General features: G+C 43.2%; 1 protein-coding gene and 2 long non-coding RNA genes across 7 annotated transcripts in view; 2 read left to right on the top strand and 1 right to left on the bottom strand.

The window, feature by feature from the left end:
* Window positions 1–6,000, top strand: part of LOC148219727 (uncharacterized) — a 177,967-nt gene extending 171,967 nt beyond the window's left edge. Inside the window, exons 3-4 of the long non-coding RNA XR_015799647.1 lie at window positions 76–233; window positions 3,501–6,000. This is a non-coding gene — a long non-coding RNA (uncharacterized LOC148219727). The remainder of the gene's footprint in view (window positions 1–75; window positions 234–3,500) is intronic.
* The window catches only part of LOC148219726 (uncharacterized), a 75,994-nt gene extending 66,953 nt beyond the window's left edge, over window positions 1–9,041 (bottom strand). Inside the window, exon 1 of the long non-coding RNA XR_015799648.1 lies at window positions 8,846–9,041. This is a non-coding gene — a long non-coding RNA (uncharacterized LOC148219726). The remainder of the gene's footprint in view (window positions 1–8,845) is intronic.
* SEMA6A (semaphorin 6A) overlaps window positions 8,237–25,142 on the top strand; it is a 118,846-nt gene continuing 101,940 nt past the window's right edge. For 3 of the 5 annotated variants that reach the window (XM_014874362.2, XM_088157108.1, XM_088157106.1), the window contains exon 1: window positions 8,237–8,816. The gene's annotated coding sequence lies outside the window, so the exon portion shown is untranslated. Of the gene's footprint in view, window positions 8,817–10,128; window positions 10,148–25,142 lie in introns of those variants that run through there. The other 2 variants (XM_014874364.2, XM_088157107.1) reach the window with 2 other exon arrangements.

Raw genomic sequence — 25,142 nt, 5'->3', positions numbered from 1 at the left:
GAGCTATAGAGTTAGTCACCAAGAATATCGCTATAAATGATACCCTGGGCAATAAGATGTTAATTTGTTTTCCAGCTAGTGGGAGTTTCATTGATGGCACACAAATGAGGATGCCTGTGGTTTGTTGCATGCAAGCTGATGTTTTCCTCCACGTTTCTTCTTCTTTATGCATAGTCTTGCACTTCTCCAACTATGAGGTATTCTTCATCTACTAAACTTCCACACATGCACCGGTAAGTACACTCTAAAAGACTGGTAAAAAGTTTGGTATGGTGGTTTACAGAAAGGACCATAGGTTTAAGTCAGAAATCAAATATGCATCTTCAAACAGTGGAAACCCTCTCTTCACGGTGAGTTAGACAGACTTCTCCCAGCAGTTAGTTTCTTCGTGGTCTCTTGTCCTTTATGTTGAAAAGGTGATTAATCTTCCAAACGGCTTTTGCTCACTTCCTCTCAATTTTGTTGCACTAGTATCAGGGCAGTAGAGTGACTGAAACTCAGGCAGGACTGGAATGTCTAGGCTGTGATTTACCTGGGAGAGTCACAGTTGGGAGCAGCAGCTAGGTAATGATTGCCAGGAATGAGCAAACACAGGAAGTCTCTGCTCTCCTTCCCTTGTTCTCTGTTAATAGTGCAGGCTTCATTAGCAAATGCTTTTCAGCTCTAACAATCACCAGGAAACTCCAGACTACCAGGAGCCTAGAAGGAGGGAGGAAGGGAGGGGTTGCACCTCTCATCATCCTCATCAAATGAGCCAGAGGCTATCACATCTGCATGCAGTAAGAAACATCTAATTCCTTACCTACCTGCATGAGGTTCATGCAACTTCTTACCGAGTCAAACCCTTTTGAATACAAGTACCATTGGCAGAGTACAGATAATTACGTGGAAAAATCTAGACTGCCAAATATGCGTCTCCAGAATTCTTCATTATAACTTTCCTCCACCGAACATAATATAGGAAAAGCCAAAAGAGAGCCCTTTCTACACCAGTTAATGGAACTAGAGCTAGAAACACCTCTTAGGAAAAGGGATTGCGGACAAGCAGACAAAGGAAAATATACATTTCTGCTCTTTTTCCTGAATAATATTTTTGCTAGACAGCATCCTCAGAAACCACTCAGAGACCCCATCAACTCCCCATTATAACCCATAAAGAACACACTGTGTTACAAATTTATGGCTCATCCCATGTTTTCCATTTGAGACAAATAAATTTCTGGTCTTCTCGGTGAGAGACCAGGGACATTAAGTCAGCCTTGGTGACAGAAGGTGCACAGGGAGGATGTGGGACATACGTTTCCTTTCACCAGCTGATTTCACCTTGTTCACAGCTGTGAGCCAAGAGGAGCCAAACTCCATCTAGCCCACTCATCAGAGATGATGATTGTCAAGCTGCTGCCTTTCTAGACTGATCCCATGTCCTGGAGCACTGTTATTTCCTGGTAATCCTGTGTCACTCTTTCCACATGGAATTTGGTCCAAATAATTCATCAGGTTGTATTAGGAGGTGACTGACACTGATGAAAACCGCCTTGCCAAAAGCAGGACACAGCTTCTTCCCGAAGACTATGTCGTGTTGTGTCTTTCAACACATTTTCAGTAACTCTTCTGTATCTTAGCAGGACATAATGTGCTTGACATCAATTTCTCCTTTAGTATGTAAAAATATTCATATTGTTTAAAAGCAAGTGTAAACCTAGAGCTACTCAGTCTCTCATTTCTAGTTATTTTAATTCAGTAATCTTTCAGGATTGAAGGATAAAAGCTGACTAAAAAGATAATTTTTGATCAGCTGCTCAATGGTCAAGGTCTGACCAATCCCATTCTTCTTTCATTGTTTTATTTTATCTGGCTAATCTTTTGCTGCACATAGGGATTATTTGCTTTCCATTCTCTTTGGTCCTCTTTCTATGTATCTCCTTCCCCCATCACTCCTCCCCGGTTTCCCTCCTTCTTGCCCATTGCACATTCACAAATCTTCTCAGCTGGAGCCATTGTCCAGACTCTTCCATTTTATCCCGGCTCCTCTTTCCCCCTCTGTCCCTCTCCTTCTTCTTTTTAGTTTGTCAGTTGCAGACTGTCATCAATTTGAAGGTTAAAAAAAATGAAAAGAAAAAAATCAGCTAGATAAGAGTTAATGTTATGAATTTTGTGTGCATGTGTTGGGTAGGAGGACCGTGTAAACCTTCTTATTTCTGATACTGAAACCATTATTTCTATCTTGTAATTTGGTTTCTATTTGGTAATATTGTATTGCCTGGCAATTCCATTTACTGAGTGTTCCTAAGGGCTCAGTTCCACTGAAGGGACACTGAAAGTAATAATTTTGATTTATTAAACAAACTACTTCTTTTTATTCAAATTTGGGTTTGCTCTCAGTTTGGTGCTGTAATTGTACTTAAAACATTTTTATTATAATATTTACTTGTTTCAGTGCTGTCTTTTCAATTATGATTTTTTTACACTTAGTTACCCCATGTAGATATGAAATGTTCATTATTTTTTTGGGAAGCTACTGCAATGTTTCACTTTGAACCCATTTACCTACTGCAAGAACATAGGCAAAGCCAAAAATAAATCTCTTTTTTCACTGTTATCCTTAAGCTATTAATCAAGCCTTCTTTAAAGGAGTCCTAATGAGAACTGAGGATTTACCTAAAGAAAACTATGAATTTAACATAATTTTTCAATCAAAATACATTCTACAAGTTTTCAGAGTGTCCTTCAAAGAGAGACTTCTTCACTTACTCTCCAGACAACTCAATAGGTAGCATCAAACCTTAATCAGAGGACAGCAGCTGAGAGTTCAGTTCCTCACTGAACAGTTCTGTTCAGTTCCTCACTGTACCCAAAAAGGGTGCAGTACCCAAGAACAACGTTGAAATAGCTGGGGGTGTGAATCTTCTGAAAGAGTGAACTAAAAACATTGAGCACAATACTTGAAATTAAATTACCATGAAGTAACAGAGGAGTGTGCAGTCTTCTCCCATAGCAAAATTGAGGAGAAAGAAACCTTGAAAACTCTCTTCACATGTTCTCTCCATAGTTTCTGATTAATTTTCCTCTCAGAGACTCTAACTACAAGAGACTAACGTGAGATCATCCACATCCAATGTGTGAAGAAATTAAGTTTCCCTTTATGGAAAATCCAATAGAGTTCAATAGCAAATAATTTTTCTAGTGACTTGAACTTAAGTGCCTATGGAATACAACAGATCAGTCATATTCCTGTTTTGGAGGTCTCCAGGGTAGTTAAAAATTACCATAAAATCCCTTCCTAGTGAAATTTTACAAAACAGATCATTAGCAGGTGAAATTGTTACAGACGCACTACCATTAAAAAGATTATGTTAAACAGGAGGATTTGGCCCATGTGTGTTTAGAGTAATTTGATAATGAATCACTGCAAATTTCTGTTGGTTTTAACAACTGTTAAATTCTACATCACTTTCCCACATTGATCTTACATGCTCTGTTGTTTTCTCTGTTTTTTTAAGGGGGAGCCGCTCCCTTCACCATATGGTCCAGCCGCTATCCACAGTTTTCTCTGCTTATTTCACCATCATGTAACACTCTCCTCTTCTGGGAACTAGATGACACAGTGACATGCGAATGTTGCTCACAGCGCAACATGAATTTCTGCTGATTTTTCTGGCACAGTACAGCAGGAGCTGACCAGGGCAGCCTCCTGCATAAAACATCTGCTCTGCAGCCTTGCTTACTTTCCAAAATCCTCCATAGCTGTAAAGACCAACCTGCACAGAATTGGCACAGAGACACTCTGGGTTCCCAATAGAGGCAAAACCTTCACTGGTATTTCCAGCGAATATTACAAACTACTTTGCTGAACTTTGAATACTCTGGATGCTCCTTGCTGAGCACATCCCATGTCAACATATAGCCATCTGAATATCCACTTGGAAGATGTCTGAAGAAAATGATTAAGAAAAGCAAACCTATATATGCCATCCAGCAACCTAAAAATGTGGCATTTCTGGTAAGGTCCTTCTTTATAGAAAGAATTTTGCAAGCATTTTCCAACCATTAAAGGTAATTTCCATGAAAGAAACTCATTATTCTTAACCTCATCTCATTTTACATATTCAGAAAAAGATGCAAAATATGAGCCTGACTCTACACGAGCTAGTTGGGAAAAAGACCTATTGCCACTTTACACCAAGGGGCTGAGAATTGGGTCTGTGCTGATTTTCCTAAGTCTTGTTTCCTTTAGCTGCACTAAGTACAGCTACAAGCTGATAAAAAATCTCCCCACTTTCAACCACATTTTCAGAGTACAACTGAGTTTGATGAAGTGGTTAAAAGAAAGATCTTATTTTTCTCTGTGTAAAAGTAATTACTTTGCCAGGTATTCAATAATCTTGTCTTGACACAAATCATATTTGCAGTTTGATGAGATTTCAGCATTGCTGCAAGATTAAAGAAGTCAACACTTATTTTATATTAAAATGTGCCTGCACTCAACATTTCGGGATTTTTTGTGGTGAAATATATGTCCACAAGTGAAAGCAACTCTTCTGATGCCCAAGTAGGAAAGAGGGAAAAAGGAGTACAAGCCCTCCTAAGATCACAGCCTTTAAGTGCCTCGTGGACGTCAAAACAATCTCATACCTTCCTTGGGGCAAAACCCCCAAGTATTTCCCAGATAGCTGTCAAAGTCCTCAGCTCTGCCATTCGTGTTGTTTCTTGACAATGTAAAACTCTGCTGGAGTTTTGAGCTTTTGAGACAGTGGCATGAACAAGCTGAACTCAATCTAACTGTAACAGTTGGACTCAGGGAATGTTGCATTTATTACATATATGTTGAATGTTCTGGTGAAGGAAGGTAATGAATGGGGATGAGCTCAACAAGGTGCCATTGCACCTCTGCAGTATCCCAGCTCCTGAGGGCTGTATCTAACAGGATGCTGTTCCTCAATCACACGGCTCTGGGAAGACCGTACAGTAGAAAATATATATTATGCAATGTAGAGCTCAGCACACAAATTAGCGTCAATTTGCACATCCCAAGTGAAAGGGGCTGTCAGAAAAGAAGATACAAATGCCCTTCCCCCATACAGGCCAGGTGTCTCACAAACATATTTCACACGGGATTAGGAAGGATTAGTAGAGGTAACATTTTCACATGAACTGAAGTCGTATCTTTGGTAAAGACCTACTTTACAGAGGGGTTGGAAGGAGTTGGAGAAGTTCTCTATAGCCTGTGTGAATTGTTCAGATCAGGATTTTAAAATGCACAGCTCCATGGAGACTTCACCAAGAATTCCTGACTGGAAAACCTACTGCACTCTACTGCTGCAGCTGCCAAAAAGCAGGCTGTGAAAAAAAAAAAAGTCTTTTCCCATTGATAACGGTAATAATTCCCTTCCCCAAGCCCATGTGAGTAGCTCACAATTGTTAACCAGTCAAGGCAAAACAAGTAAGGTTGTGTCTCTGTTTTCAGAAATTCTGACAGCATGAAGAATTGAGGCTGACATTAAAGTTCCACAAAAATAGACTAAAAAACTTGTTGGGAGGAAAAAGATGAGGAGAATAGTTCATTGGATCAAGCACTGAGAGAGAAAGGGACCAGGGAGTCAGGTAAAAATGAGGGTGCGTTTTCAAGCCATGAAGACATTTCAGAAATTGTAGAGCAAAACAAGAGGTAATGAAGGACAGAAGAGCTGGGTGTCATTTTGGCAGAGGGCTAAATAAAAAAGGGCTACAGTGCATACTTACTGAAGTTAGGCAGCAAAGGCTTGGAAATTAAAGACTGGGAGGAAAATGGATGAATGAAAAACAATTTTGGAAAAAAAGCAGAACATAAAACTTTTGGTTTCTGATGCCTTAGCTAGTACCAGTATCTGGAAAATAGTAATTTTAGTGTTGATTCTTCTAGAACTTTCATTGTATAAAAATCTGGTCTGTATTTTTCAAAAGCCTAAATATACAAGTGGAAACTATTCTCTGTCAGAGAGACTTTTTTGATTAACGAAGAAATGCAATGGTAAAATAAACTATTCAATATTGCAAAAATATTTGTGAAGTATCTGAAGCACACAGTAAAGACCAAACCTGTATCTGCTTCCAGTTCAAACCCACAACAAAGCTGGTGGCAGTTCTGAACACCTAAAAACGTATGTAGTGATTGAACATAATATAATGATCAAATGTCAGCCTTAGTTATTGTGAAATGGGTATTCCCCACAAATCCTGACTATGTTCAGTCTCTGTTCTCATTTCCTGACAGAGGAAGAAGTACCATGATATGATCAAGGGCCTCTTTGTGGAACTGGGGTTAGAGGTCTTGGCAAATCAAGGTACATTCATCTGGTTTACCCCCCTGACACACGCTTGGGTACCCAGAAATTATTTGTACCAGTTGAGTTTCTCTAATTGCTTTCAGATCTAGGAGAAGTTTGTTTCACTAAAATTTATCTGTCTCCAGCAATTACTCTATTTGGTGCAGAACTCACTTCTGTTTTAGATTTTCAGGGAAAGAAAGAAAATATATATTAGGTCTTGGTTCTTTTGGTCATAAAATTACCCTAAGTATACATTCAGTTTAAACTGTCAGAAAGGAAAGAAGAAACTTTTTCTTGATACAGATGAATGTTTTCCCTTGTAATCTAACAACCAGGAGTTGAATGGATGAGTGGTTAATTTTAGACCCAAATCAAATACAGAACTAAAGCCAATGTCTTAGAGTCTTTTCATTATCTGAAAATAAAAGGCAGAATAAAACAGCTGTCATAAACAAGTAATTAGTTTAATGCCACACTTCGTGACCTGACAGCAATTCTCCTAGCTGCACTCTGTCCTTTCACTTATCTGGTTAGGAAAAAATATATATAAATCATGTTGAAGCAATTGCACATGTAAATGAATCCTCTGGAAACAAGATACCTTCGCGCTGAAACAACTAGAGGCTCTCCTTGCAGCCTTAACTCCAGTGAAATCTAGGTGGAGAGGGTGGAAATCACTGTTAAAACTCATGAGGAATCGCGTGCCGCCGTCGAAGAAACGAGCACGCGGATTTCCACCTCACCGACTTGGAGCTGTTTTGCAGGGTTTACAGCCCGCAGCCCGTCCGTCCCAGCCCTGATGCTCTGAGAGAGGTCAGCGGGCCGCGGGAGTAGTGGGGGCCGGGGACCGCGGGAAGCATCAGGGTGCGCAGGGCCGCATTCAGGGGCCGGTGGCTCGGGGCTGAGCGCCCCGGCGGGGTCCGCGCCGCGGGGACGCCGTCCCGGGAGGCGCGGCGGGGGCGGCGCGGGGCCCCCTGTGCGGCGGGCGGGGAGCGGCGCCTGGCGCAGCCCCCGCACGGCCCCGCCGCCGGGCCGGGGGGATTACCGCCGGAGGCAGCGCCGGGGGCCTCGGCGCGGGGACGGGGAGAGGGGGATTAATGTATTAGCGCCGCTTGCTCCTGCTCCCGGCTGGATCGGCTCCGAGACAGGGATTAGCCAGCCAGCGACCACCGGGGCGGGACTGAGACGGTAGGAAGGGGAAAAGGCGACAAGCGGACGGCCAGCCGCCAGCTGCGGCCCCCGTCCCCGCTCCCCGCCGGGGATGCGCCCCAGGGGGTGCGGCCCGTCCCGGCCCCTGGCGCGGGGTTTCGCTGCCGCACCGGGCTCCGCAGCAGCCGCAGGGAAGCGGCGACTCCTTCGGGGGGCTGCGGCCGGCTGCGCCTGTCCCGCACCGGGCTCGCACCGCTACCGCGGGCGTCTCCCCGCCCCTCGCCGCCTCTCCGCGCACTGCCGGCGCGGAACGACCGTGATGGCTGGAGGCGGCGACAGCTCCGAGGGGACGGGCGAGTGCCGGGGGCGGCGAGGCCCCTCCGCAGACACCTGCTCGACGTAAGCCCGGTGACGCTCAGCACCAGCCCCGAGGTGTCGCTGGCGACAGCGAGCCGCACAAGGACCCGCGGCCCCTGCGCTCCGCGCCGCCCCCCGCCCGCCGAGGGACCCTCACGCCTCGCCCGGCGCCGCCGCGGCCCCGCCCCCGGCCCCGCCCCCCGCGCGGCGGGCCGGCCGCGCGCGTGCCCCGCCCGTGGCGGCGGGAGGGGCAGGGCGGGGCGGGGCGGGGCGGGGAGCGGGGCGCGCCCGCCCGTCCGCCCGCCCGCCGCACTCCACTCCGGGCTTTGTCTCCGCCTCCGCCGGCGGAGCCGCGTCCCGGGGACAGCGGGCGGGCGGCGGGAGACGGGAGACGGAGCGGCAGCGGCGGGAGAGCGGCGGGAGACAGGGAGAGAGAGACAGGGAGAGAGAGACAGAAAGAAAGGCAGCGGCTCCCTCGTCCTCGACCCGCACAGTCCAATGCCCGGCAGCTCGAGGCGAGCAGCGACTGCGCTTTCCTGCCGTGGCACAGCGAGTGCCTCCAGCCTCGGAGTTTTCCTGAAGCAGCCGTCACACCAGGAGCACTTTTGGTAGAGAGGGACCAGGAGACCCCGAAATGACTTACCTCCCGAGGCTCGACTGAAGGGGACTTACTGGAGTGGAACCGTAGTGGAATTTGGGTCTGGAGAGGAGTTGCTAACGCTTTTTCTTCCTTTTTTTTTTTTTTTTTTTTTTTTTTTTGTTATTCTTCTCTCTGATCAGTCCCCTCTTCGCCCATCATTGGAAATGAACAAATTGCGTTTGCAATTCAGAAAGTAGAAATATTAAATATACCATCCCCGGGGAAGCACACATGTAGTAATGACAAAGGATTGCAAAGGAGAGAGTGGCTCCAGTTTCCCAGAGAGATCCCCTAAAATGGATTACTAAATGGGACACTACATCAGCTAGTTGTCCTCTAGCTGTCCAGATACATGCACCGAAAAGGTACAGTACCCCCCTGTCCGTACCCCTACCTTATGTTTTGGGATTGCTCGGAAGGGAAGGCTCCCGGATCTCCCGGCAGGCTCGGAAGGAGCGAGGGTGGTGTGTGGTTTGAGGCGGGCTGCTGCCTTCTGTCTCGACATCGTTTGCAGCGCCTAGGGAGGAGGAGAGCCGCCCGCAAGTGCACACTCTGCGCTTGCTGTTGTCACTTTCCCAGCATTTCGTGGCTTCGTCTTTCTTTTCCCTTTTTCATTTGCCCCCCTCCTTTTCTTCCCAACCCCCCATTCCCCCAATTACCTAACATGTTATCCTCCTTCCCCTAGCCCTTGGCATGGCTTGGCTTGCAGGCGCCGTGCTGGGGCTGCTCGCCTCCCATCCCCGAGCTCTGACTGGCCGGGGGTCGCGCCCGCCCGGGCACCGTGGGGAGCGGGGCGGCCGCGGGACGCCGGGGCCGCGGCCGAGGCCGCCGTGCGCGTACCCCCGGGGCCTCCGGGCATCGTGTGGGGCTGGGTGGTGGGGTCTTTGTTACAAGAACTATGTGTGCGCTCCGAGTGGAGGCGTAACCCTGCCGTCTCTGCTGTTCCCGGGGTGTAGTTGAGTCGCGGCCGATGTATTTATTTATTGTTTTTTTTCCGAGGCTGTGGCTGCTTATTGGGGGAAGTGGCCGGGAATCGAGGCAACTTCTTCCGCGGAGCAGCCCTAGGCGCAGCCGCGGGCTTTGTTCGCGATCGTGGGCTAGGGCCGCGGGCTCACCTCCCCGCCCGCTCCCCACGGACGGTGGTCGCTTCCCCTCCGTCTTGGCCTCGATGAGATGAAGGTGGGCTGCCGGCTGCCCTCCCTCGGCCCCGCCAAGGGCTCTGGGGTAGGGATGCTCCCCGCCCCTTTCTGCCGGGCGCCTCAAGCCCCTTCCCCCGCGGGCCAGTGGCTCTGCCAAGCCGCTTCTCCTCGGCTGGGGAGCGCAGGCAAACGGGCTGGGAAGGCCAGACCCCTCCGTGGTCGCCCGGCGGGCGGGAAGCCGTGCGAGGCGCAACTCTTCTCCCTCCGCCCAGCAGTCACCCTGTCGCTCCTTCAGCCCCTCTCCGCCCTCGGGCTCCAGGCCAAATGGGAGAAACGGCGAAAAAGAGAAAGTTTTTATAATGGCGAGTAACAGGGATGGCTGTCCAGGAGGAGCTGCGGGCTGGCGATGAGGTGCCCCGCAAACGCCCCACGCCGCCGCGGAGCGCTGGGGCCGGCGGGGCGCGGGGACGCCGGGCGGGGACCGGGAGCGGGGCTCCTTCGTGCCGCGGATGCTGAGGTGGGGAGGGATGCCGAGGAGGGGACAGCATGATGCTGAGGTGAGGAAAGGATGCTGAGCAGGGGGAACAGGATGATGCTGAGCGGAAGGGATGCTGAGCAGGGAAGGGATTTCACTCTGCGCGCACACACCCTGTCCCCTTATCTGCACGGGCACGGAAGGCTCCCAGCTGAGGGCAGGGTGCCTTAGGAGGCTGTGCCTCTGTCTGCGGTGCGCCGGCCACACGGTGCCCAGGCACGGCGGGCGGCGGCGGGGGCTCGGGCAGCCCCTGGGGCGGCCGAGGGTCAGCACCGCCCCTCGCTCCGCAGCCGGGGAGGGCGGCGAAAAGTTTGGGTCTCCATCACGCGTGAAGAAAGTACCTGCTTCTTGCGAGGGCTCAGCCGTCCCACCGCCCCTTTCTTCGTGCCTGACTGCCTGGCAGTCCAAGGGAGGCGTGCCCGGGGGTGGACCGGACGGCGTGCGGATAGAGGGCTGGCGGGGGAAGCGGGGCTGGGGCTGGGGCTGCGGCTGCAGCCCGGTCTCTTGGGGCGGAGATGCCCTTCTGCCCGTCGCCACCGCCTCTGTCCTGCCTGGCTCATCCCGGGGTGAGTCGCAAGGCAGTAACTACTGGGTTTCCCTTAGGCAAATGGCTCTGTCTTTTTCTAGCCTTGGCCGCTTGTTCAGATGATAATTTGTTCTCCTGTTCCTCTCCCGAGCTAATTGCTGCTTTTGAAGTTTGTAAACATGCACGTTTGTGCCAGCGTCTGGCAGTACGGACGTTTAGCTGCTGCAGAAAATTATTTCACTGATAGAACAGCAAAAAATAAAGGCTTTAGTTAGCTCTGTGATAAACTGTAAAAGATACTACTACTAATTCCTGCCTTTGCAAGCAAGGTGAATGCTTCGTTTTCTAAAGGCACACACTCAGCATGCAGGTGTTGTAAATAACGAAGTGCTAAGTGTCCACAACCATTTTCTGTCACTGGGCTGCACGAAGTGGCTTATTATTCGACATAGATTCTGCTAACTTGTTTTGTATCATCCACCAACGATATAATAGCTAACTTGACCTCAAAAATAGTAACTGAAGATGTGATTTTCTCCACTTAATTTTGCAAAAATTAATTCAGTGACTGCTTTTGGTGTGCATTCATTTAAATGTCATCCAGTAAACCATTCTCATCCAGGTAATCTTTACTTGGTGATTAAATCCTTTGATATCAGTATGACAAAGTCCAGTGCAGCCAGGCTCTTTTGATTCAAAAGTGAATTCTCAAAATTCATTGAGATTTTATAGCTTTCACTCATGGTAAGATTTATGCTTATATGTTACCATGTTCAGGGGTTCCTTTGCCATTTTTTTCAGATTAGAAACACAAAATAATCCTGCTGTAGTTAGCTTTGCCTTTTTTTTAATTTATTTTTTTTAAATGAGACTGTTCTAGTATATTGTGAGGAAATTCAGGACTGCTCCAACAAATCTCTTTCTTCATGGAATTACCTTGAACATGGTTGAAAGCAAGTATGTGATTCAGTAGGATCGGGAAGGTTTGTCACTATTAAAGTACAGCTGCCAAGGTGTTTCACTGCTGTCTAGGGTATCCTTTTATCTAATAGGAGCCTGGTTTTAATATGGTAAATATTCTCATTAGTATGGTAATAGTCTCATTAATTACAAGACAGAACTAACTCTCTTTAAAGTCAAATAATTTCATATGCTTTAAAAAGTTGATTTCTGTTCTCCACCACTCTTCACTGGAGAAAATCTCTGGCATTCATAGAAGCTTAGTTCAGGAGCATCATGCCCAGATGAGATTTCTGCCTAAATGCTAAACAATATTTAAAATAGTAAGTAAGGTGTATTTGCAGCATTTGCTTTTCATGTACTAGGCACCAAACACTTGAAGCACAGATGAAAGCTTTCAGAGACTACAAGCTAGGTAGTCACAGATGTTCTGTGTGTTCTCAATTGGTCTACTTGAAGACTGTATATTCTTACTTAATGGCAAACCTGCCTTATCAACTGACCTCGTACTACTTGAACCAAAACTTAATTGAATGCTGACATCTACGAGGAGGATGGCTAGTTAACATTTCCAGCTGCTTGAAGATGAAAGTGCGTATTAGCCGTAGTCCCTTCTTTATGTTTGCACGTAGAAGCTTGCAGTTACTGGAGTTTAAGACTGAAGAAAGAGGTGGATCAGGCTCCGAATGAGGAGTTGCATTCATTAAATTTTTGAAAGGAATTTAAAAATTTTTTTGAAAAAAAAAAAAGAGGAAAAAGGGAAGGACAGAGATCAAATTAATGATCTGTGAGAAATCCAGACTAGACTTGTTTGCATTAGAAAGGAAGTAGGTGATTGTGAGCTTGCTTGTGCATGTTTTGTGAAGGGAAGGGGAAATTTGTCATCTTGTTTTGAAGAGCCATACATAAATACACATGAAAGGACCTCGAATGGTTTACAGCAGGGGAGACATAAAATGTTTTAGGATTAAATTGACCTGAGCTAATACATGTCTCACATCCAGTTTGTTTGCAAGAACACATTGTTATACTACTGAAACAAATGTTTTGTATATAGTACCTGATTCCCATACGCTATAGCAGAGTGCTGAAAACAAACAAGCCAGTAAATTCTGGAAAACAACACTGAAATTATATTGGATGCAGCATATGTTAGAGAAGTTGAATTGTACTAAGCCAGGAGTTTTCACTATCCTAATTTGATACAGATGCTGCAGTATTTGACCTCCTACTCTTCATTTATTGATGAAGTAAATCCTAGGCCCTCACCTTTTGCAGTAAGCTTCACCCAAGTAAGCTTTGTTGACCCAGGAAAGCTTCGTCTGCTAGAGTAATTTTCTGAGAGTAAACGCAGTTGCTGAAATATTACTTAAATGTGGACTTTTTTGTGTGTGTTTAAGCCCCAAACCGAAAATACTGTTCTCTGCTGGGAATCAATACTTGCTAAGGACCTGAAGCTGTCCTATGAGTACATGTGGTCTGGACTGATCCTTAATGTTAAGTCAGACCTAGATCTGTTTGTCAATGGAGCAAGTCACATATGAAAAGCTTTGTTTGACAGGGCAACAGAAAAATAAGAGTTATAAGCAATGCTTTTTACTGGTGACCATTTGAGCATTTTATGCTCATAAATTCTGTGTATCAGGATTATTCTTAGATGGGCAAGACATTTTGGAGGTAAGATAAAGTCAGTAGCACAGAGTCTGACTGCTGATCAGCGGCATAGAGGAACTATGAACAATGTTCTAATGCAGAAGTAAGCAGCTGGGGGAGAGCCTGGACCTGAGCCTGACAGATCTCTAAGGGAGTATTTTTATTTTTGGCCTTTGAGTGAGGAACGGCTTTGATGCACATAGGGTCCATGGAGGTAAAAGTGGGCTACTGCTGTTCAAGCACAGACCTGGCAGAGCAGAGTTTGTGTTTTCTTTGTGTTGCGTTACCCATGGCCATGGAAATAACTGAGTGTTTATGTTTCTGCAGTGTTAAGAGATCTCTAATTATCCATGGTGAGGGTTGCTTTGGTTTTGGGTCTTGATTGCAACATGTCAATATGGCAGCACATGCCCAGGGCACAGCTTTAGGTTTTAAAGGGAAGAGTGCCACCTACTGTGTTTTAATTTTAGATACTGCAGCTTCTGTGTGTCTTCTGGAGTTCCCAAGCTTCTCATTTGCCTATTTTGTTTTAGCCACTGGGAGATGTGAAAGGATTCAAAATTAAATGTGGTATTGGAACAGAGGCAGAGAAAAAATAGAAAAGAAGTACAAAATTTGGGTATTCTGGAAGCCTTAGGAGGGGTTCATTGAAAGACAAATAGAAACATTTGCAGTTTTTGTCATTTCTTATAAAGACTGCTAGCACTGGAAATAGGGAAAGGGGATAAGAGATCTATGCTTCCCCCCATAAAATAATAATGTTCTCAGTTTTGAAGCACCAGATAAACGCAAATGAGGATACCAGGTTTATGACCTTTGAAATCTAATTCTGGCTATAGTTTAATTTTAAAAAAAAGTAGAATTAACTTTAAAAAACAAAGCAAATCAATGTAACATCTTTCAGGAAAGGAAGAAGAAGATGAGAAAAACCCTAGATAAATTTTCCTGTAATTTGCTGCAAAATCTAATGAAGTCTTTCCTAGTATAGAACTGTATCAGCCCAAAGGAGGGGTGTAATGTGGTTTATGTGAATACAGAGTCATTTTTGTATGAAATAAATTTTCCCCCAAGCCCCAGGGTGTTTCTTTAGTGGCTGAAATAGAGATGTAAAATTAAGCAGATAAACCAGCTATTAACAGAACTGCCAGTTTCTGTATCTCTGGAGTGAAGACATATGGTAATTCACTACATTCAGTAATGACCTTTCCTTTAAAAATATTGTTAATAATAGGCACTTCTATGTGAAGTATTTATATAACATACTTGAAATTCACGTATCATGGACTACTCCATGCCATTTTTGTTAGTGGCAGGTTTTCCATTTGTTTTGGTTTGGGTATTTTTTTTTTTTAGTTACTGAGAAAACTGCTACTGAGGAACTTTCCACAGCAGTGCACTTTTGCAATATGCCTGCAATTCTGAAGTTAGAGAGTTTCCAGCGGCTGGTGCACAGCATTGCTGCACCTCTGTGACAACAGGGCAGCATGGGCCCCATCCTCAGCATGGGAAGCCTTTGGCATCATCTCCCTCATCCTTCCCAGGCAGAGCTATGCCTTGACTGCAGCATTGCACCCTTTCCATGAAGCAAGCAAAAAAAAAGCGTTCCTGTGTTTTTATGATCTCTGTACTCAGTTGCCTTTAGTGAAAACTTAATGCTTATAAAAGTGGAAGGAAATAAAAAATATTTTTGTTATGCCCTTTCACCTCCGTCTAGTTGGATGAAGACTGCTCCACTAGTACTTTTACTGGTGATAACAGGAGAAGCTTCATTATGTGCTTAAAAAGAAAAGGTATTCCTAAATGTCATTGATTTTGCAATGACCCTGATAAACTCAGGGACCTTCTAATAATGAAAATGTGCAGAATATATAATAGATACGGTCGGGCGTTCCAGTTCAGCAGATGGAAAAAATACTCTCCCATAGGAATTCCCAACACAATGGGAAAAACTGCATCCAACTATATTCCTGAATGCAGCACACATTATTTCTACTTTCCTATCTGTGACTGCTCGGTTTCACTCAGATGTTCTATATATTGAGTATTCTTCATATGGCTTCTGTACTTGAATAGAAAATTTTGTATGTTGCTTCCGTCACCATTGTTCATGAACATTTATCCATTACTTAGTCTTGAGGCAGCCATTCATTGAAATGTTAATGAGATTTTGAACAGTTTATAGTTCCATAGGGGGTTTTTGTTTAAGTTTTTTTGTGGGTTTTTCTTTTTTCTGCAGAAAAAAAATGTGGTTTTGTTGATGCCTTTCAAAATCTACTTTTTATTGGTAGATTGAGATGGATTCTATGCTAATTCCTCCTGCATTCCTGAATTATGGCCTAGCAAGGCACTGTCGCTGGGATCTTCATCTATTAATCATGGAAGCTGCTTTCTTATTCAGTTGCCATAGTTTCAGTGCCTCAGATAGTGTTGGGGTGCCTTGGGAAAGGCTTACGATACATTCGGACTTGCAAGCCTTGCAGTTATTTTGGCAGTAGAAGAGCTCTGAAGGATCAGAGAGCAGCATCCAACATTATTCAGAGTTGGAAACTTCTGGATATGTCTCTCTGGACCTTGTTATGTGAATGTCCAGCTGATATTTACTCCCAAGATTTGCTTTTTGTTTTGTCTTGCTGGTAAAATCGTACACTTCAGAGACTAATGGCTACCTTTATCCATTATAAGAACAAAAAAGGCTTTTCATTAGTTTTTTTTCTGATAAATGCTTGGGTAAATTAGGGCATTTAGGGTTTCCGCAGCAATTCAGGTAATTTGTTTTACATTCCCTTTTAACCTAGCTACATATAGGATGAAACCACGTTTGAGACTGAGTTAATGTTTATTGCTACCTTAAATTTAATAAGACAATAAGAACCTTTTTGTTGGCTGCAGAGCAGCTTGAGTTACCAAGTAGAAAAGAGGAAATTAACTTTTTTCAGAGAACTAAAGCTCTTTCAGTGCTCTGTTGGCACTGGCAGTATTTTTTCAATGTTGTTTCAATATTTGTTCATAAACTCAGCTTTAAAACATACATACTTTCAGAAATGTAGAGCTGAAATGTTAGAAATGGCTTTTTTGATGAATGAGAAAAATGGTAAAGTAAAATATGTCTAAAATAAAGTAAAAATAAAGTAAATATGTCTAGCAGGAAAGTAGCTGAAAGACTTACTTGTCAATGTAGTGCTCACTATCAATTGATTTCTCTGTTATGCATAATATAAAATGATGCAAAAGCATATTTCACTAAGCAAATAATGGTTTCCTTTTTCTTTTCCCATTGAGAAATAATCTTCATCATCTTATTTTTGTGACCAACAGTAAGCCAAATGTTTAACCAGATATTTAAATCCCAATTCTTCTGCCTCCAGAATGATGTGATATCCCTCCAGTTTTAATGAAGCAATTTGAGTCTAGCACAGAGAAACTTGCTGAGTATCTTTTGTTTACAACGACAAAAAAAAGCCAGTCTTGACCATTCAAATCAGTCAAAATATAATGTTAAAAATATGTACAGTTGAGATTAAAGAATTCAGTATAATTGGAATTAATCAGGAAAATAGCCACTTTTTTTGCTTTCATATGGTTAGTTTGCACTCAAAGATTAGTTTTAAAGCTTCAGCTCAGGACTTTACTACCCAATCTTGTCAATTTTTCACGTGAAATCAACAAGCAGATTGAGACCGTGTTGGTGTTATATGTAATTCTCAGGAGCCATATGAATTGAACAAATTAAGTCCAAAATTTTTTCATGAATTTTAAAGTTTCATTTGTTGGTAGATTTACACAAAATCTATATTTGTAATTTTATACTGTCATATATTATGGAATTTTCTGGTTTATAATCTTCTGGATTTGTATTGTATACACACATTTTGCATAAAATTAATCCCAGGCTTTTTCCTGGTAAACTCAGAATGTGCATGTCTCTATTAGACTGATGGAATAATATGCCTCTATCCTTCTGTATTTCCCTTTGGAAGGGAGGTAGTGATTGAGTAAGAAAATTGTAACAGTGAGGAAATATCTTGGGTCAAAAGGTGTAGATCTACAAATTTCATTGTGTTTTTTTTTCCTCAGAATTTATTATATTCTATTTAGTTTCAGGTTAGGTATAGGATCTCCCTACAGAGAAATTACCTCAAGTAGTTCTGTAAGGAACATTTTTACCTTCTTTAACACTGGTGACGTTAAGGAGGGGGGGTTTAGTGTGGTTGGTTGGTTTGTTTGTTTGTTTGTTTGTTTGTTTGTTTGTTTTGGGCTTTTTTTTATTTTGGGGGGGGGTTGTTTGTTTTGTTTTGGGGTTTTTTTTGCTTGCTATTTATTTTTTGCATCCAGGAAACAGAGAAGTGAGTGCTAAGTCAATACTCAGTATAAAGAGCCAGTCTGGTTCCTATTGGAGGGTAAAAATGTATTTCTGCTCAGCGCCCATCAACAAGCCCTTATGCCATTTAGAGCTCAGCATAAAATTGCAGAATTATTTAGGTTGGAAAGGTTCTTGAAGATCAGGGAGTCCAACCCTTAATCTAACACTGCTGAGTCTACCTAAAGCCATGCACCTAAAGCCTACATCTACACATCTTTTATATATCTCTGTGTATCCTTTAAACACCTGAGTTGGTGACTCACCACTTGCCTAGGAATATTCTTCTTTCAGTTTGCTTATGGTTGTTAATAAATGTTCTTCTGCATCCCCAAACAGCTGAATTTTAGCATCATATATACTAATTTATCAAGAAAAGAAAGCAATAATTTCTGTGAATGTAATTTTTGTGCTTGTGTCTTTTAAGCGATGTCACAGCATTTGCTTTGCAAATCTCGCTCAAAAGCATCTTACTTCCCGCACGTTCCTGGAAGGTTGGTGCTTGTCTTGGGCAGTGTGAGCAAACAGGAGAGGACTGTGCCCTGTTCAGCCTCAGAGCTCTCCCGGAGCCTGCAGCTGGCCAGCGGGTGCAGGCAGAGCATTTCCATCCCTCCTGTCCTTTGGAGCGGGCGGATGGGCAGGAATGGTTGGAGGGCAGCTGGAGCCCTGGCCTGCGTGCCTGGGTTTGTGTGGGAATCCTGTCCCAAAACAGCACGGCAAGGAAAAGGATGGGATGACACGCCTTTTCCGACAGATGCTCCGCACGCGGGGCACAGGCTGGTGTCTGTTGCCTGGTGGCAGAGTCCCACAGGATTATCTTTCTTGAGTGGTACTTCACACCATGAGCATGGCCAAATGCAGCCTCGTGTTTGAGTCAAAAATTCCTCTTTTATTATATAGAGGGGATTAGAGGCTGTTCAACTGCAATCTTGAACTTCGGGTCATAGTCTTTATATTACTGGCTTTTCATCAGAGTTCCCTAATGAAAGAAGGGCATCATGCATTAAAATCAACTTTTGAATTTAATTTTCTGTATGAACAGAACTTGGTACTATGTGTATAAACTTCTAATGGCATTCAACCCATTCCACTTCTGAATAATTTGTACTCATTAATTACAAATGTACAGCTTTTGCAATTACAACTTACTGATCCAAACCATATTAAATCAGAACTGATCACAGTGAAATTGATTTTTTAAAAATTTGCTGTACTCTTACATGAGGATGATTACGTAACGTCTTAGAAGATCTGTGTCCCTGCAGTAGAACTTTGTTTTCTAGAAATACGTTGGTTTTTTGGGGTTAGGTTTGGCTGGGGTTTTGTGTTTGTTTTTGGGAAGAAATTTAAGGGGAGAGTTATGGCCAGGTCTTGTGAAGTAAGAAGGCAAGCTTTAAAGTAGTGATGCTTTAGAATGCTTTTTTTCTTTTTCACCCAGTGAAATATTCTTCATTTAGAATAGGAATTTGTTTTTCTTTAAAAATAAATTAAGAACTAAATCCTTAAAGATCTGCTCTGGGAAAAGGAAAGATTTTTGCATGAGCTACTACACTTTTTCATTATTATCTGCAAGGTGTTTCCTTTTAATTCTGTTGTAGGGAAGTTCATCATGTTCAGAAACTGATTAATTCTATCACGAGATGTGTATATTTCAGGGTGGTGTCATCTTTTTTTTGCTTTATCCTGTTCTACGTATAAGACCTAGACATGCTGCCAGAACACTTCCTTTCCCAGGATTAAAAAAAAAGAGAGAGATCCTGTTCTCATTCAACAACGCATGTATTCCAAGAGGGAGATTTAGCTGACATGGAGCTAATGGCCCGAAGGTGTGAGATGAAGGCTGGTGACTGGTTGATTGTGAGAAAAATGCAGTTTCGATTTGTCAAAATATTATTAAGAGTATATATACATGTGTTAAAGTGTCTATCAGAGAAAAGCTTTGAAAATATAAGGCAACTTGTGGAATAGAGTATGTTCTCTGACCCATGAGTTCCTTTTCAATGCGCCTTTTTCTTTTGTAACTATATGGTTTTGTTTGTGTTCATCTTTGTCATAACCTCTCTTGTGTAGCTGAAATCCTGGAGATAACATCATCTGCCAAAAAAATACAAAAAAAAACCCACCCAAAAAAGTAACACCCAACTTAGGTGTTGTTTCTGTGAGAGAGGCAATTCAGCCAGGGCATTCTTGATAAGTTGGTGTGACTAAATGCTGGTGATGTTATGCAAAGGGGTGAAAAATGTAGGCTATATAAAGCCTGCTGATATCTGAAGTGGTCTGTAAGAACACTTTAATTGAATTACTTTCAATAGCAAATCAATTCATTAGACTTCTTATTTTTTTTCCATAATTGGTCAGTCATCTCTTTTAGATTGGGGCAGATAAAAGAATTAATTGTTGTCACAGTCAAAGAACTTCAGGAACTTTTCAAAACCTGGAACATCTACACAGATGCTTAACCCCTGCATTTTTAGAAGGACTACTCCTCACCTCCTCCTTAGTGCCAGGCTCCAAATATCCACCTATCTATTTAAGCATCTTTAGTTTACATGGACATGCCATGAGAACCAATTACATTGGTTATGTGTATAAATGAAGAGGAGCTGGGTGGAGACAAGAAAATATAGGTTAGCAGGATCTAATTTTTGATCTTTTATCATCAAAGAGAAAATTGAGGGCACAGTTTTGCTTCAGGTTGCATCTCCATGTTTGTTTTACTAGGCACGGAGTTTGAATAGAAGAGCTAACCTCTGACTTGTTCGTATTGGTGACATAAACCTTGCTGACTTCATTAGAGGTTGTTAATTGCTGATTTTTTTTTTTTTTTAAGCAACTTAAGTCACAAGCTCAAAATACCAATAATAATAAATAAAAATATCAAAACAATCAAGAAGGCACGGGATGGCAATGGGTCTGTAAATTGAATTGGTATTTTAGCTTCAAAGATCCAAGCACTGGAAATTTATTTTAACAGTAAACCAGCAAAGAACGTGTTAGCAGGGGGGCTGGTGTGTTACTTCGCTGCTGCACTGCCTACTTCTAGACAGTCGTCGTATGACAGCCTGCTCTAACAACTACCCACATTTAAATAGCAGGGTTGTGTAAGAATGAACACAACACATTTACCGAAATACATTTATGGTGGGGAGAGCCTTAAATATTCCAGCGGGTGGAACACACGGAGAGGGAATCTGTCGCATTTTCATTAGACTGCGCGTCAAATCTCGGAAGGAGGCAAAATAACTTTTCTTCCTGTTACAGAGTGGCTTTATAAAGTGCTACAGGTTCCAAGAGAACAAGAACATTGACTTTTGGACCCAGTTTTTAAAGCAGGGGCACAGCTGTAACGAGCAGTGCAATGGCTGGAGGAGCAGGGGAAGAACTTGGTCACATACGCTGTCGCGCTGAATGTGAGAAGCGCCTGCCCAATTCCCCAAATTCGCCGGGAGCCTGCTGGCGCTGGCTGCTGGCGCTGTCCTCCGCATGTCGCCTGCCCTCTCGTGTCCGAACAGCTCCGTGCAGGCGCCCGGGAGAACGGGAGCGGCGGAAAACGCGGGGAGCGGCGGAAAACGCGGGGAGCGGCGGGCACCAGCTCCTCGCAGGCGCGCCTCTGCCTCTGCCCCCTCTGTGTGTGCGTGTGTGTAGTCTTGCTGTTTCCTTCGCAGCGTAAAAAGCAGAAGAGTTTTCAGCTTTCTTATACAGAGGCAGGAGCATCAGAAAGTGGGTTAGCCAAACTGATGTGCAGAAAAGCTCTAGGAGTGAATTTGAAGCGATGGGTAGAGGCTGTAATGCATATGATTAAAGTGAAACATGCTGCCTACACAGAGAATTGCTAACAAGATTCTTTCACAGCTTTCATGTCTCAGCCCCGCTTTTACAGAAAATAAATTCATGTTTGGTTTCAGTGGGTGTGCCGTTTTTCTCAGCCCTACAGGATAGATAAGGCAGTCAAACTACACAAATGCAACCAATTGAACAACAAAATAATGCAATTTGAACTGAACAGAAACAACAGCAATGCTTATTAGCAAATCAGTGTCCTAGATTAACATTCGCTTGGGCTATCTTGAGCTTCTTTTCTCTTAGTCCTTTATTGTCCAATACTTGTAGGGAAGGGAGGATAAAAGCACAGATTAAGTTAGGGCAAATTAGTTGGGAGCAGGTGGGAGAGAAAAGAGAAGAGAAGAGAAGGGAAGAGAAGAGAAGAGAAGAGAAGAGAAGAGAAGAGAAGAGAAGAGAAGAGAAGAGAAGAGAAGAGAAGAGAAAAGAGAAAGAGAAGAGAGAAGAGATATTTCATGTCCTTTAACATTTTCTTTTTCTCCTCCTCAAGCAGAAGCATAGATATTGCTGTAAGCCATTTAATAGTTTCTGGCAGTAATTCTACCACATCCCCTTGCTCATATGAAGTATATTTTCTGTAGCTCAAAAGAGTATTTAAATACTCTCTCATGTTTAAAGAGCTTCCAGAATTATCTGAAGTTTTTGCAAGATGCAGAAAAATAGACTGCAGCAGCTGTATGTTGTTACATGTTTAGAAAAAAATAAAGAAATAGTAATTCAAGTAATTATTTTAAAAGCGGTTTAAAAATCAGCTAAAAATGGACTTGATCCATAACTCAAAGATAATTTTAACTTTCAATTGTCCATTTAATATTTTTTGTTATTATTTTCTTGAGAAATACTGTGCATTTATATAAGAAATTTTACTTCATGTCAGTCCCGTGTGAACTCAGGGTTTATTTCAGATAATTTCATTTGTGTCTTCCTTGAGACATAACATCTTTCAGTCTTCATTTTCTTAACAATAGTCATTATGGATCCAGGGAGGATAAAAATGTGGATTTTGGAAGGTCTTTTATGTAGACATCCAAGAGTTACGTATGCGTTAAGGTGTTCAAGCCCAGGTGTTCAAGTCTTAACAAAAAGGGCAGAGGTTAGCATGTTCTGGGGTTTTGTTTATTTGGTTGGTTGGTTGTTTTTTTACTTCAAAGCAAAATGCACGTGGAGAAGGTCTTGTGTTTGGACTAATTCTGCTCCCAGTCCTGCTGATCTCTTCAGGTCCGCACAGGCTGAGAGATCAGCAGAAGGACACAGCTGGCTGATCAAGAAGCCTATGGTCACACGTGATTGATTTTAGGCCTCTTGTGGCTTTAAACCTGTGTATGTTGTGTCCCTACCCCAGATCCATTTTGCCAAGGTAGCATGGATTTGTGTCTGGGGAAGACCTTTCTGAAAGTGTGGCATTGTATTTGCACCCTGCAATTGCTCTATGGACTGATGCTTGCTCCTGACCCGAGTTCACACTTTGCCCACCACTCAACCCAAACCTCAAGTCCTAGATCTGCAAGCCTACAGGTGTTCTTAGGCAGAGCCTTAAGTAGAAAGATGCTGTCAAACAGCTGGCATTGTGTATAGAGGGAAGGCAATGTGTTCACAAAGAAAGCTCTTAGTTCTTCAGTCTCATCTGATCAGGTCTCACTTTAAAAAAAAAAAAAAAAAAAGCAAGTTTTTCATGTTTCAATGTGTCATGACTAAAATGTCTAGAGGCATTTTACAGATACAACTCAAATGCATACACAAATAAATCAGATTTGCCAAATGAATTATGAAATCCTCTAGCTTTCCCTTCCTGAGCACATCATGAAGATGTTGCAGGGAAAATGCATTGGTGATGCATGGAACTTTATCTGCAACTTAAGATGCTTCCTGATTTCTTCACTCACACTTGTTTCCTGATGGTAAACCAAACTTTGCAGACCAGGCATTTGTTTATTTAGATCTCTATTATGTGCAGACTCATAACTTCAGGTCTGAAGAAGTCAAATCTGGGAGCCAGTTCCTCTCAGTACAAACCACAGACTCAATCCATCTGCCTCAAGACCATCTAAATATTCACTGGAATAGATAGCCTGGAAAGCAGGGAGGTTGGAGAGTGTGCTGGATTTGGGGATAACAAACACAACTGGTGAAGAATGTGCTGTAGCACAAGTCATCCTTCTGAGAGTGGTGCCTCAGCAGCCCTGGCTCTGTAGGCAGCACGCTGCCAGCACCAGGCTGGGTCTCGCTGATTCAGACAAGGAAAAGTGCTTTTTACAACAATGTGGTGAAGCCAGCTAGAATGAAACATAAATTACACTGAGTGACAAGGTAGCTCATAGTAACTAGTGGGCCTGATTCTCTTTTAAGAAATAAGTGGGATGGTCTGTAACATTATATAATACATTTATGATGGAAACTGTGATCTCCCAAGGGTATATGGAGTATTTCCATCAACAACAACAGATGAAACTGAGTGAAAGAGAGTCAGTTTCTTTGGTCGTAGTGTAGATTTACAAAACACTAGGACATCTTAAAGTCACTGCCATCATTCCCTGCTTAAAACTCTATTGCAGCTTTATCTTATGAGATATGAAAAGATGAAACATTTTTGGATCCTACAGGTCTAAATGGAAAAGCAAGGACAAGATGCCACCCTTAACTGCAGGAAAAATTCTCACTTTTTTATCTTGAACTAAATACATCATACCTAATGCATATTCTCAGCCTTAACTCGGCAGGCAAAAGATGACAAGCTGTGTTGTCCTGCTTAAGGATATATCGGAGGAGAATAAGTAATGGAAATTTTATCTACTTCAATATTTGTGGTGTCTTTGAAGTGCTAATAATATTTGTAAAAGTTTATATGTCAGTGTAATGCCTGTTCTGTGAGCTTGCAAGAGAGATTGCAAGCAATGAATAATTTGCAGATTTATTTTTTTTCCTCCATAGTAAAACTACTAATATGGTCTCAACTGAGGTATTGCTTTGACTTGACCACTTTTTTTTTTTTTACTGAATCTTCAGTCAAACTGTTTTAACCATGAGAATGTTGTTTCTGACAGATACTTCCAGTGAATTAAGTTAAAGTTAAATTTATGGAGCCTAATCAGTGTTTTTGTTATGTATACTCTCTGAAAAACATTATCTTTGAAAAAATAATATAAAGACTAAGTCAACAAGAAACCCAAAAATCTTGAAATTGTGAGTGGATGCAGCTGTGGTACCATATTGCTTTTGCTAGCTCCCAGCTTCCCCCACAAGTGATGGGACAAACATATATTTGAGTAGCTTTTAAGGAAAAAAATGGTTATAAGAGGCAAGGAAAGTAGCTGTAAGGTCAAGGCTGAGAAGTGGAAGATTTCTTGAAAGAGATGGATTAAGGGAATAGGTATATAGTCAGACTGTACAGAGGGATAGCCAAAGTGTGAGAGGAGAGAGGAGAGGAGAGGAGAGGAGAGGAGAGGAGAGGAGAGGAGAGGAGAGGAGAGGAGAGGAGAGGAGAGGAGAGGAGAGGAGAGGAGAGGAGAGGAGAGGAGAGGAGAGGAGAGGAGAGGAGAGGAGAGGAGAGGAGAGGAGAGGAGAGGAGAGGAGAGGAGAGGAGAGGAGAGGAGAGGAGAGGAGAGGAGAGGAGAGGAGAGGAGAGGAGAGGAGAGGAGAGGAGAGGAGAGGAGAGGAGAGGAGAGGAGAGGAGAGGAGAGGAGA

This window comes from Sturnus vulgaris, chromosome Z, assembly GCF_052056855.1.
Source record: "Sturnus vulgaris isolate bStuVul1 chromosome Z, bStuVul1.hap1, whole genome shotgun sequence".
In the NCBI taxonomy this organism is placed as follows: domain Eukaryota; kingdom Metazoa; phylum Chordata; class Aves; order Passeriformes; family Sturnidae; genus Sturnus; species Sturnus vulgaris.
The sequence above is the reverse complement of the archived record's forward strand: the minus strand, read 5'-3'. Positions and strand labels throughout refer to the sequence as shown.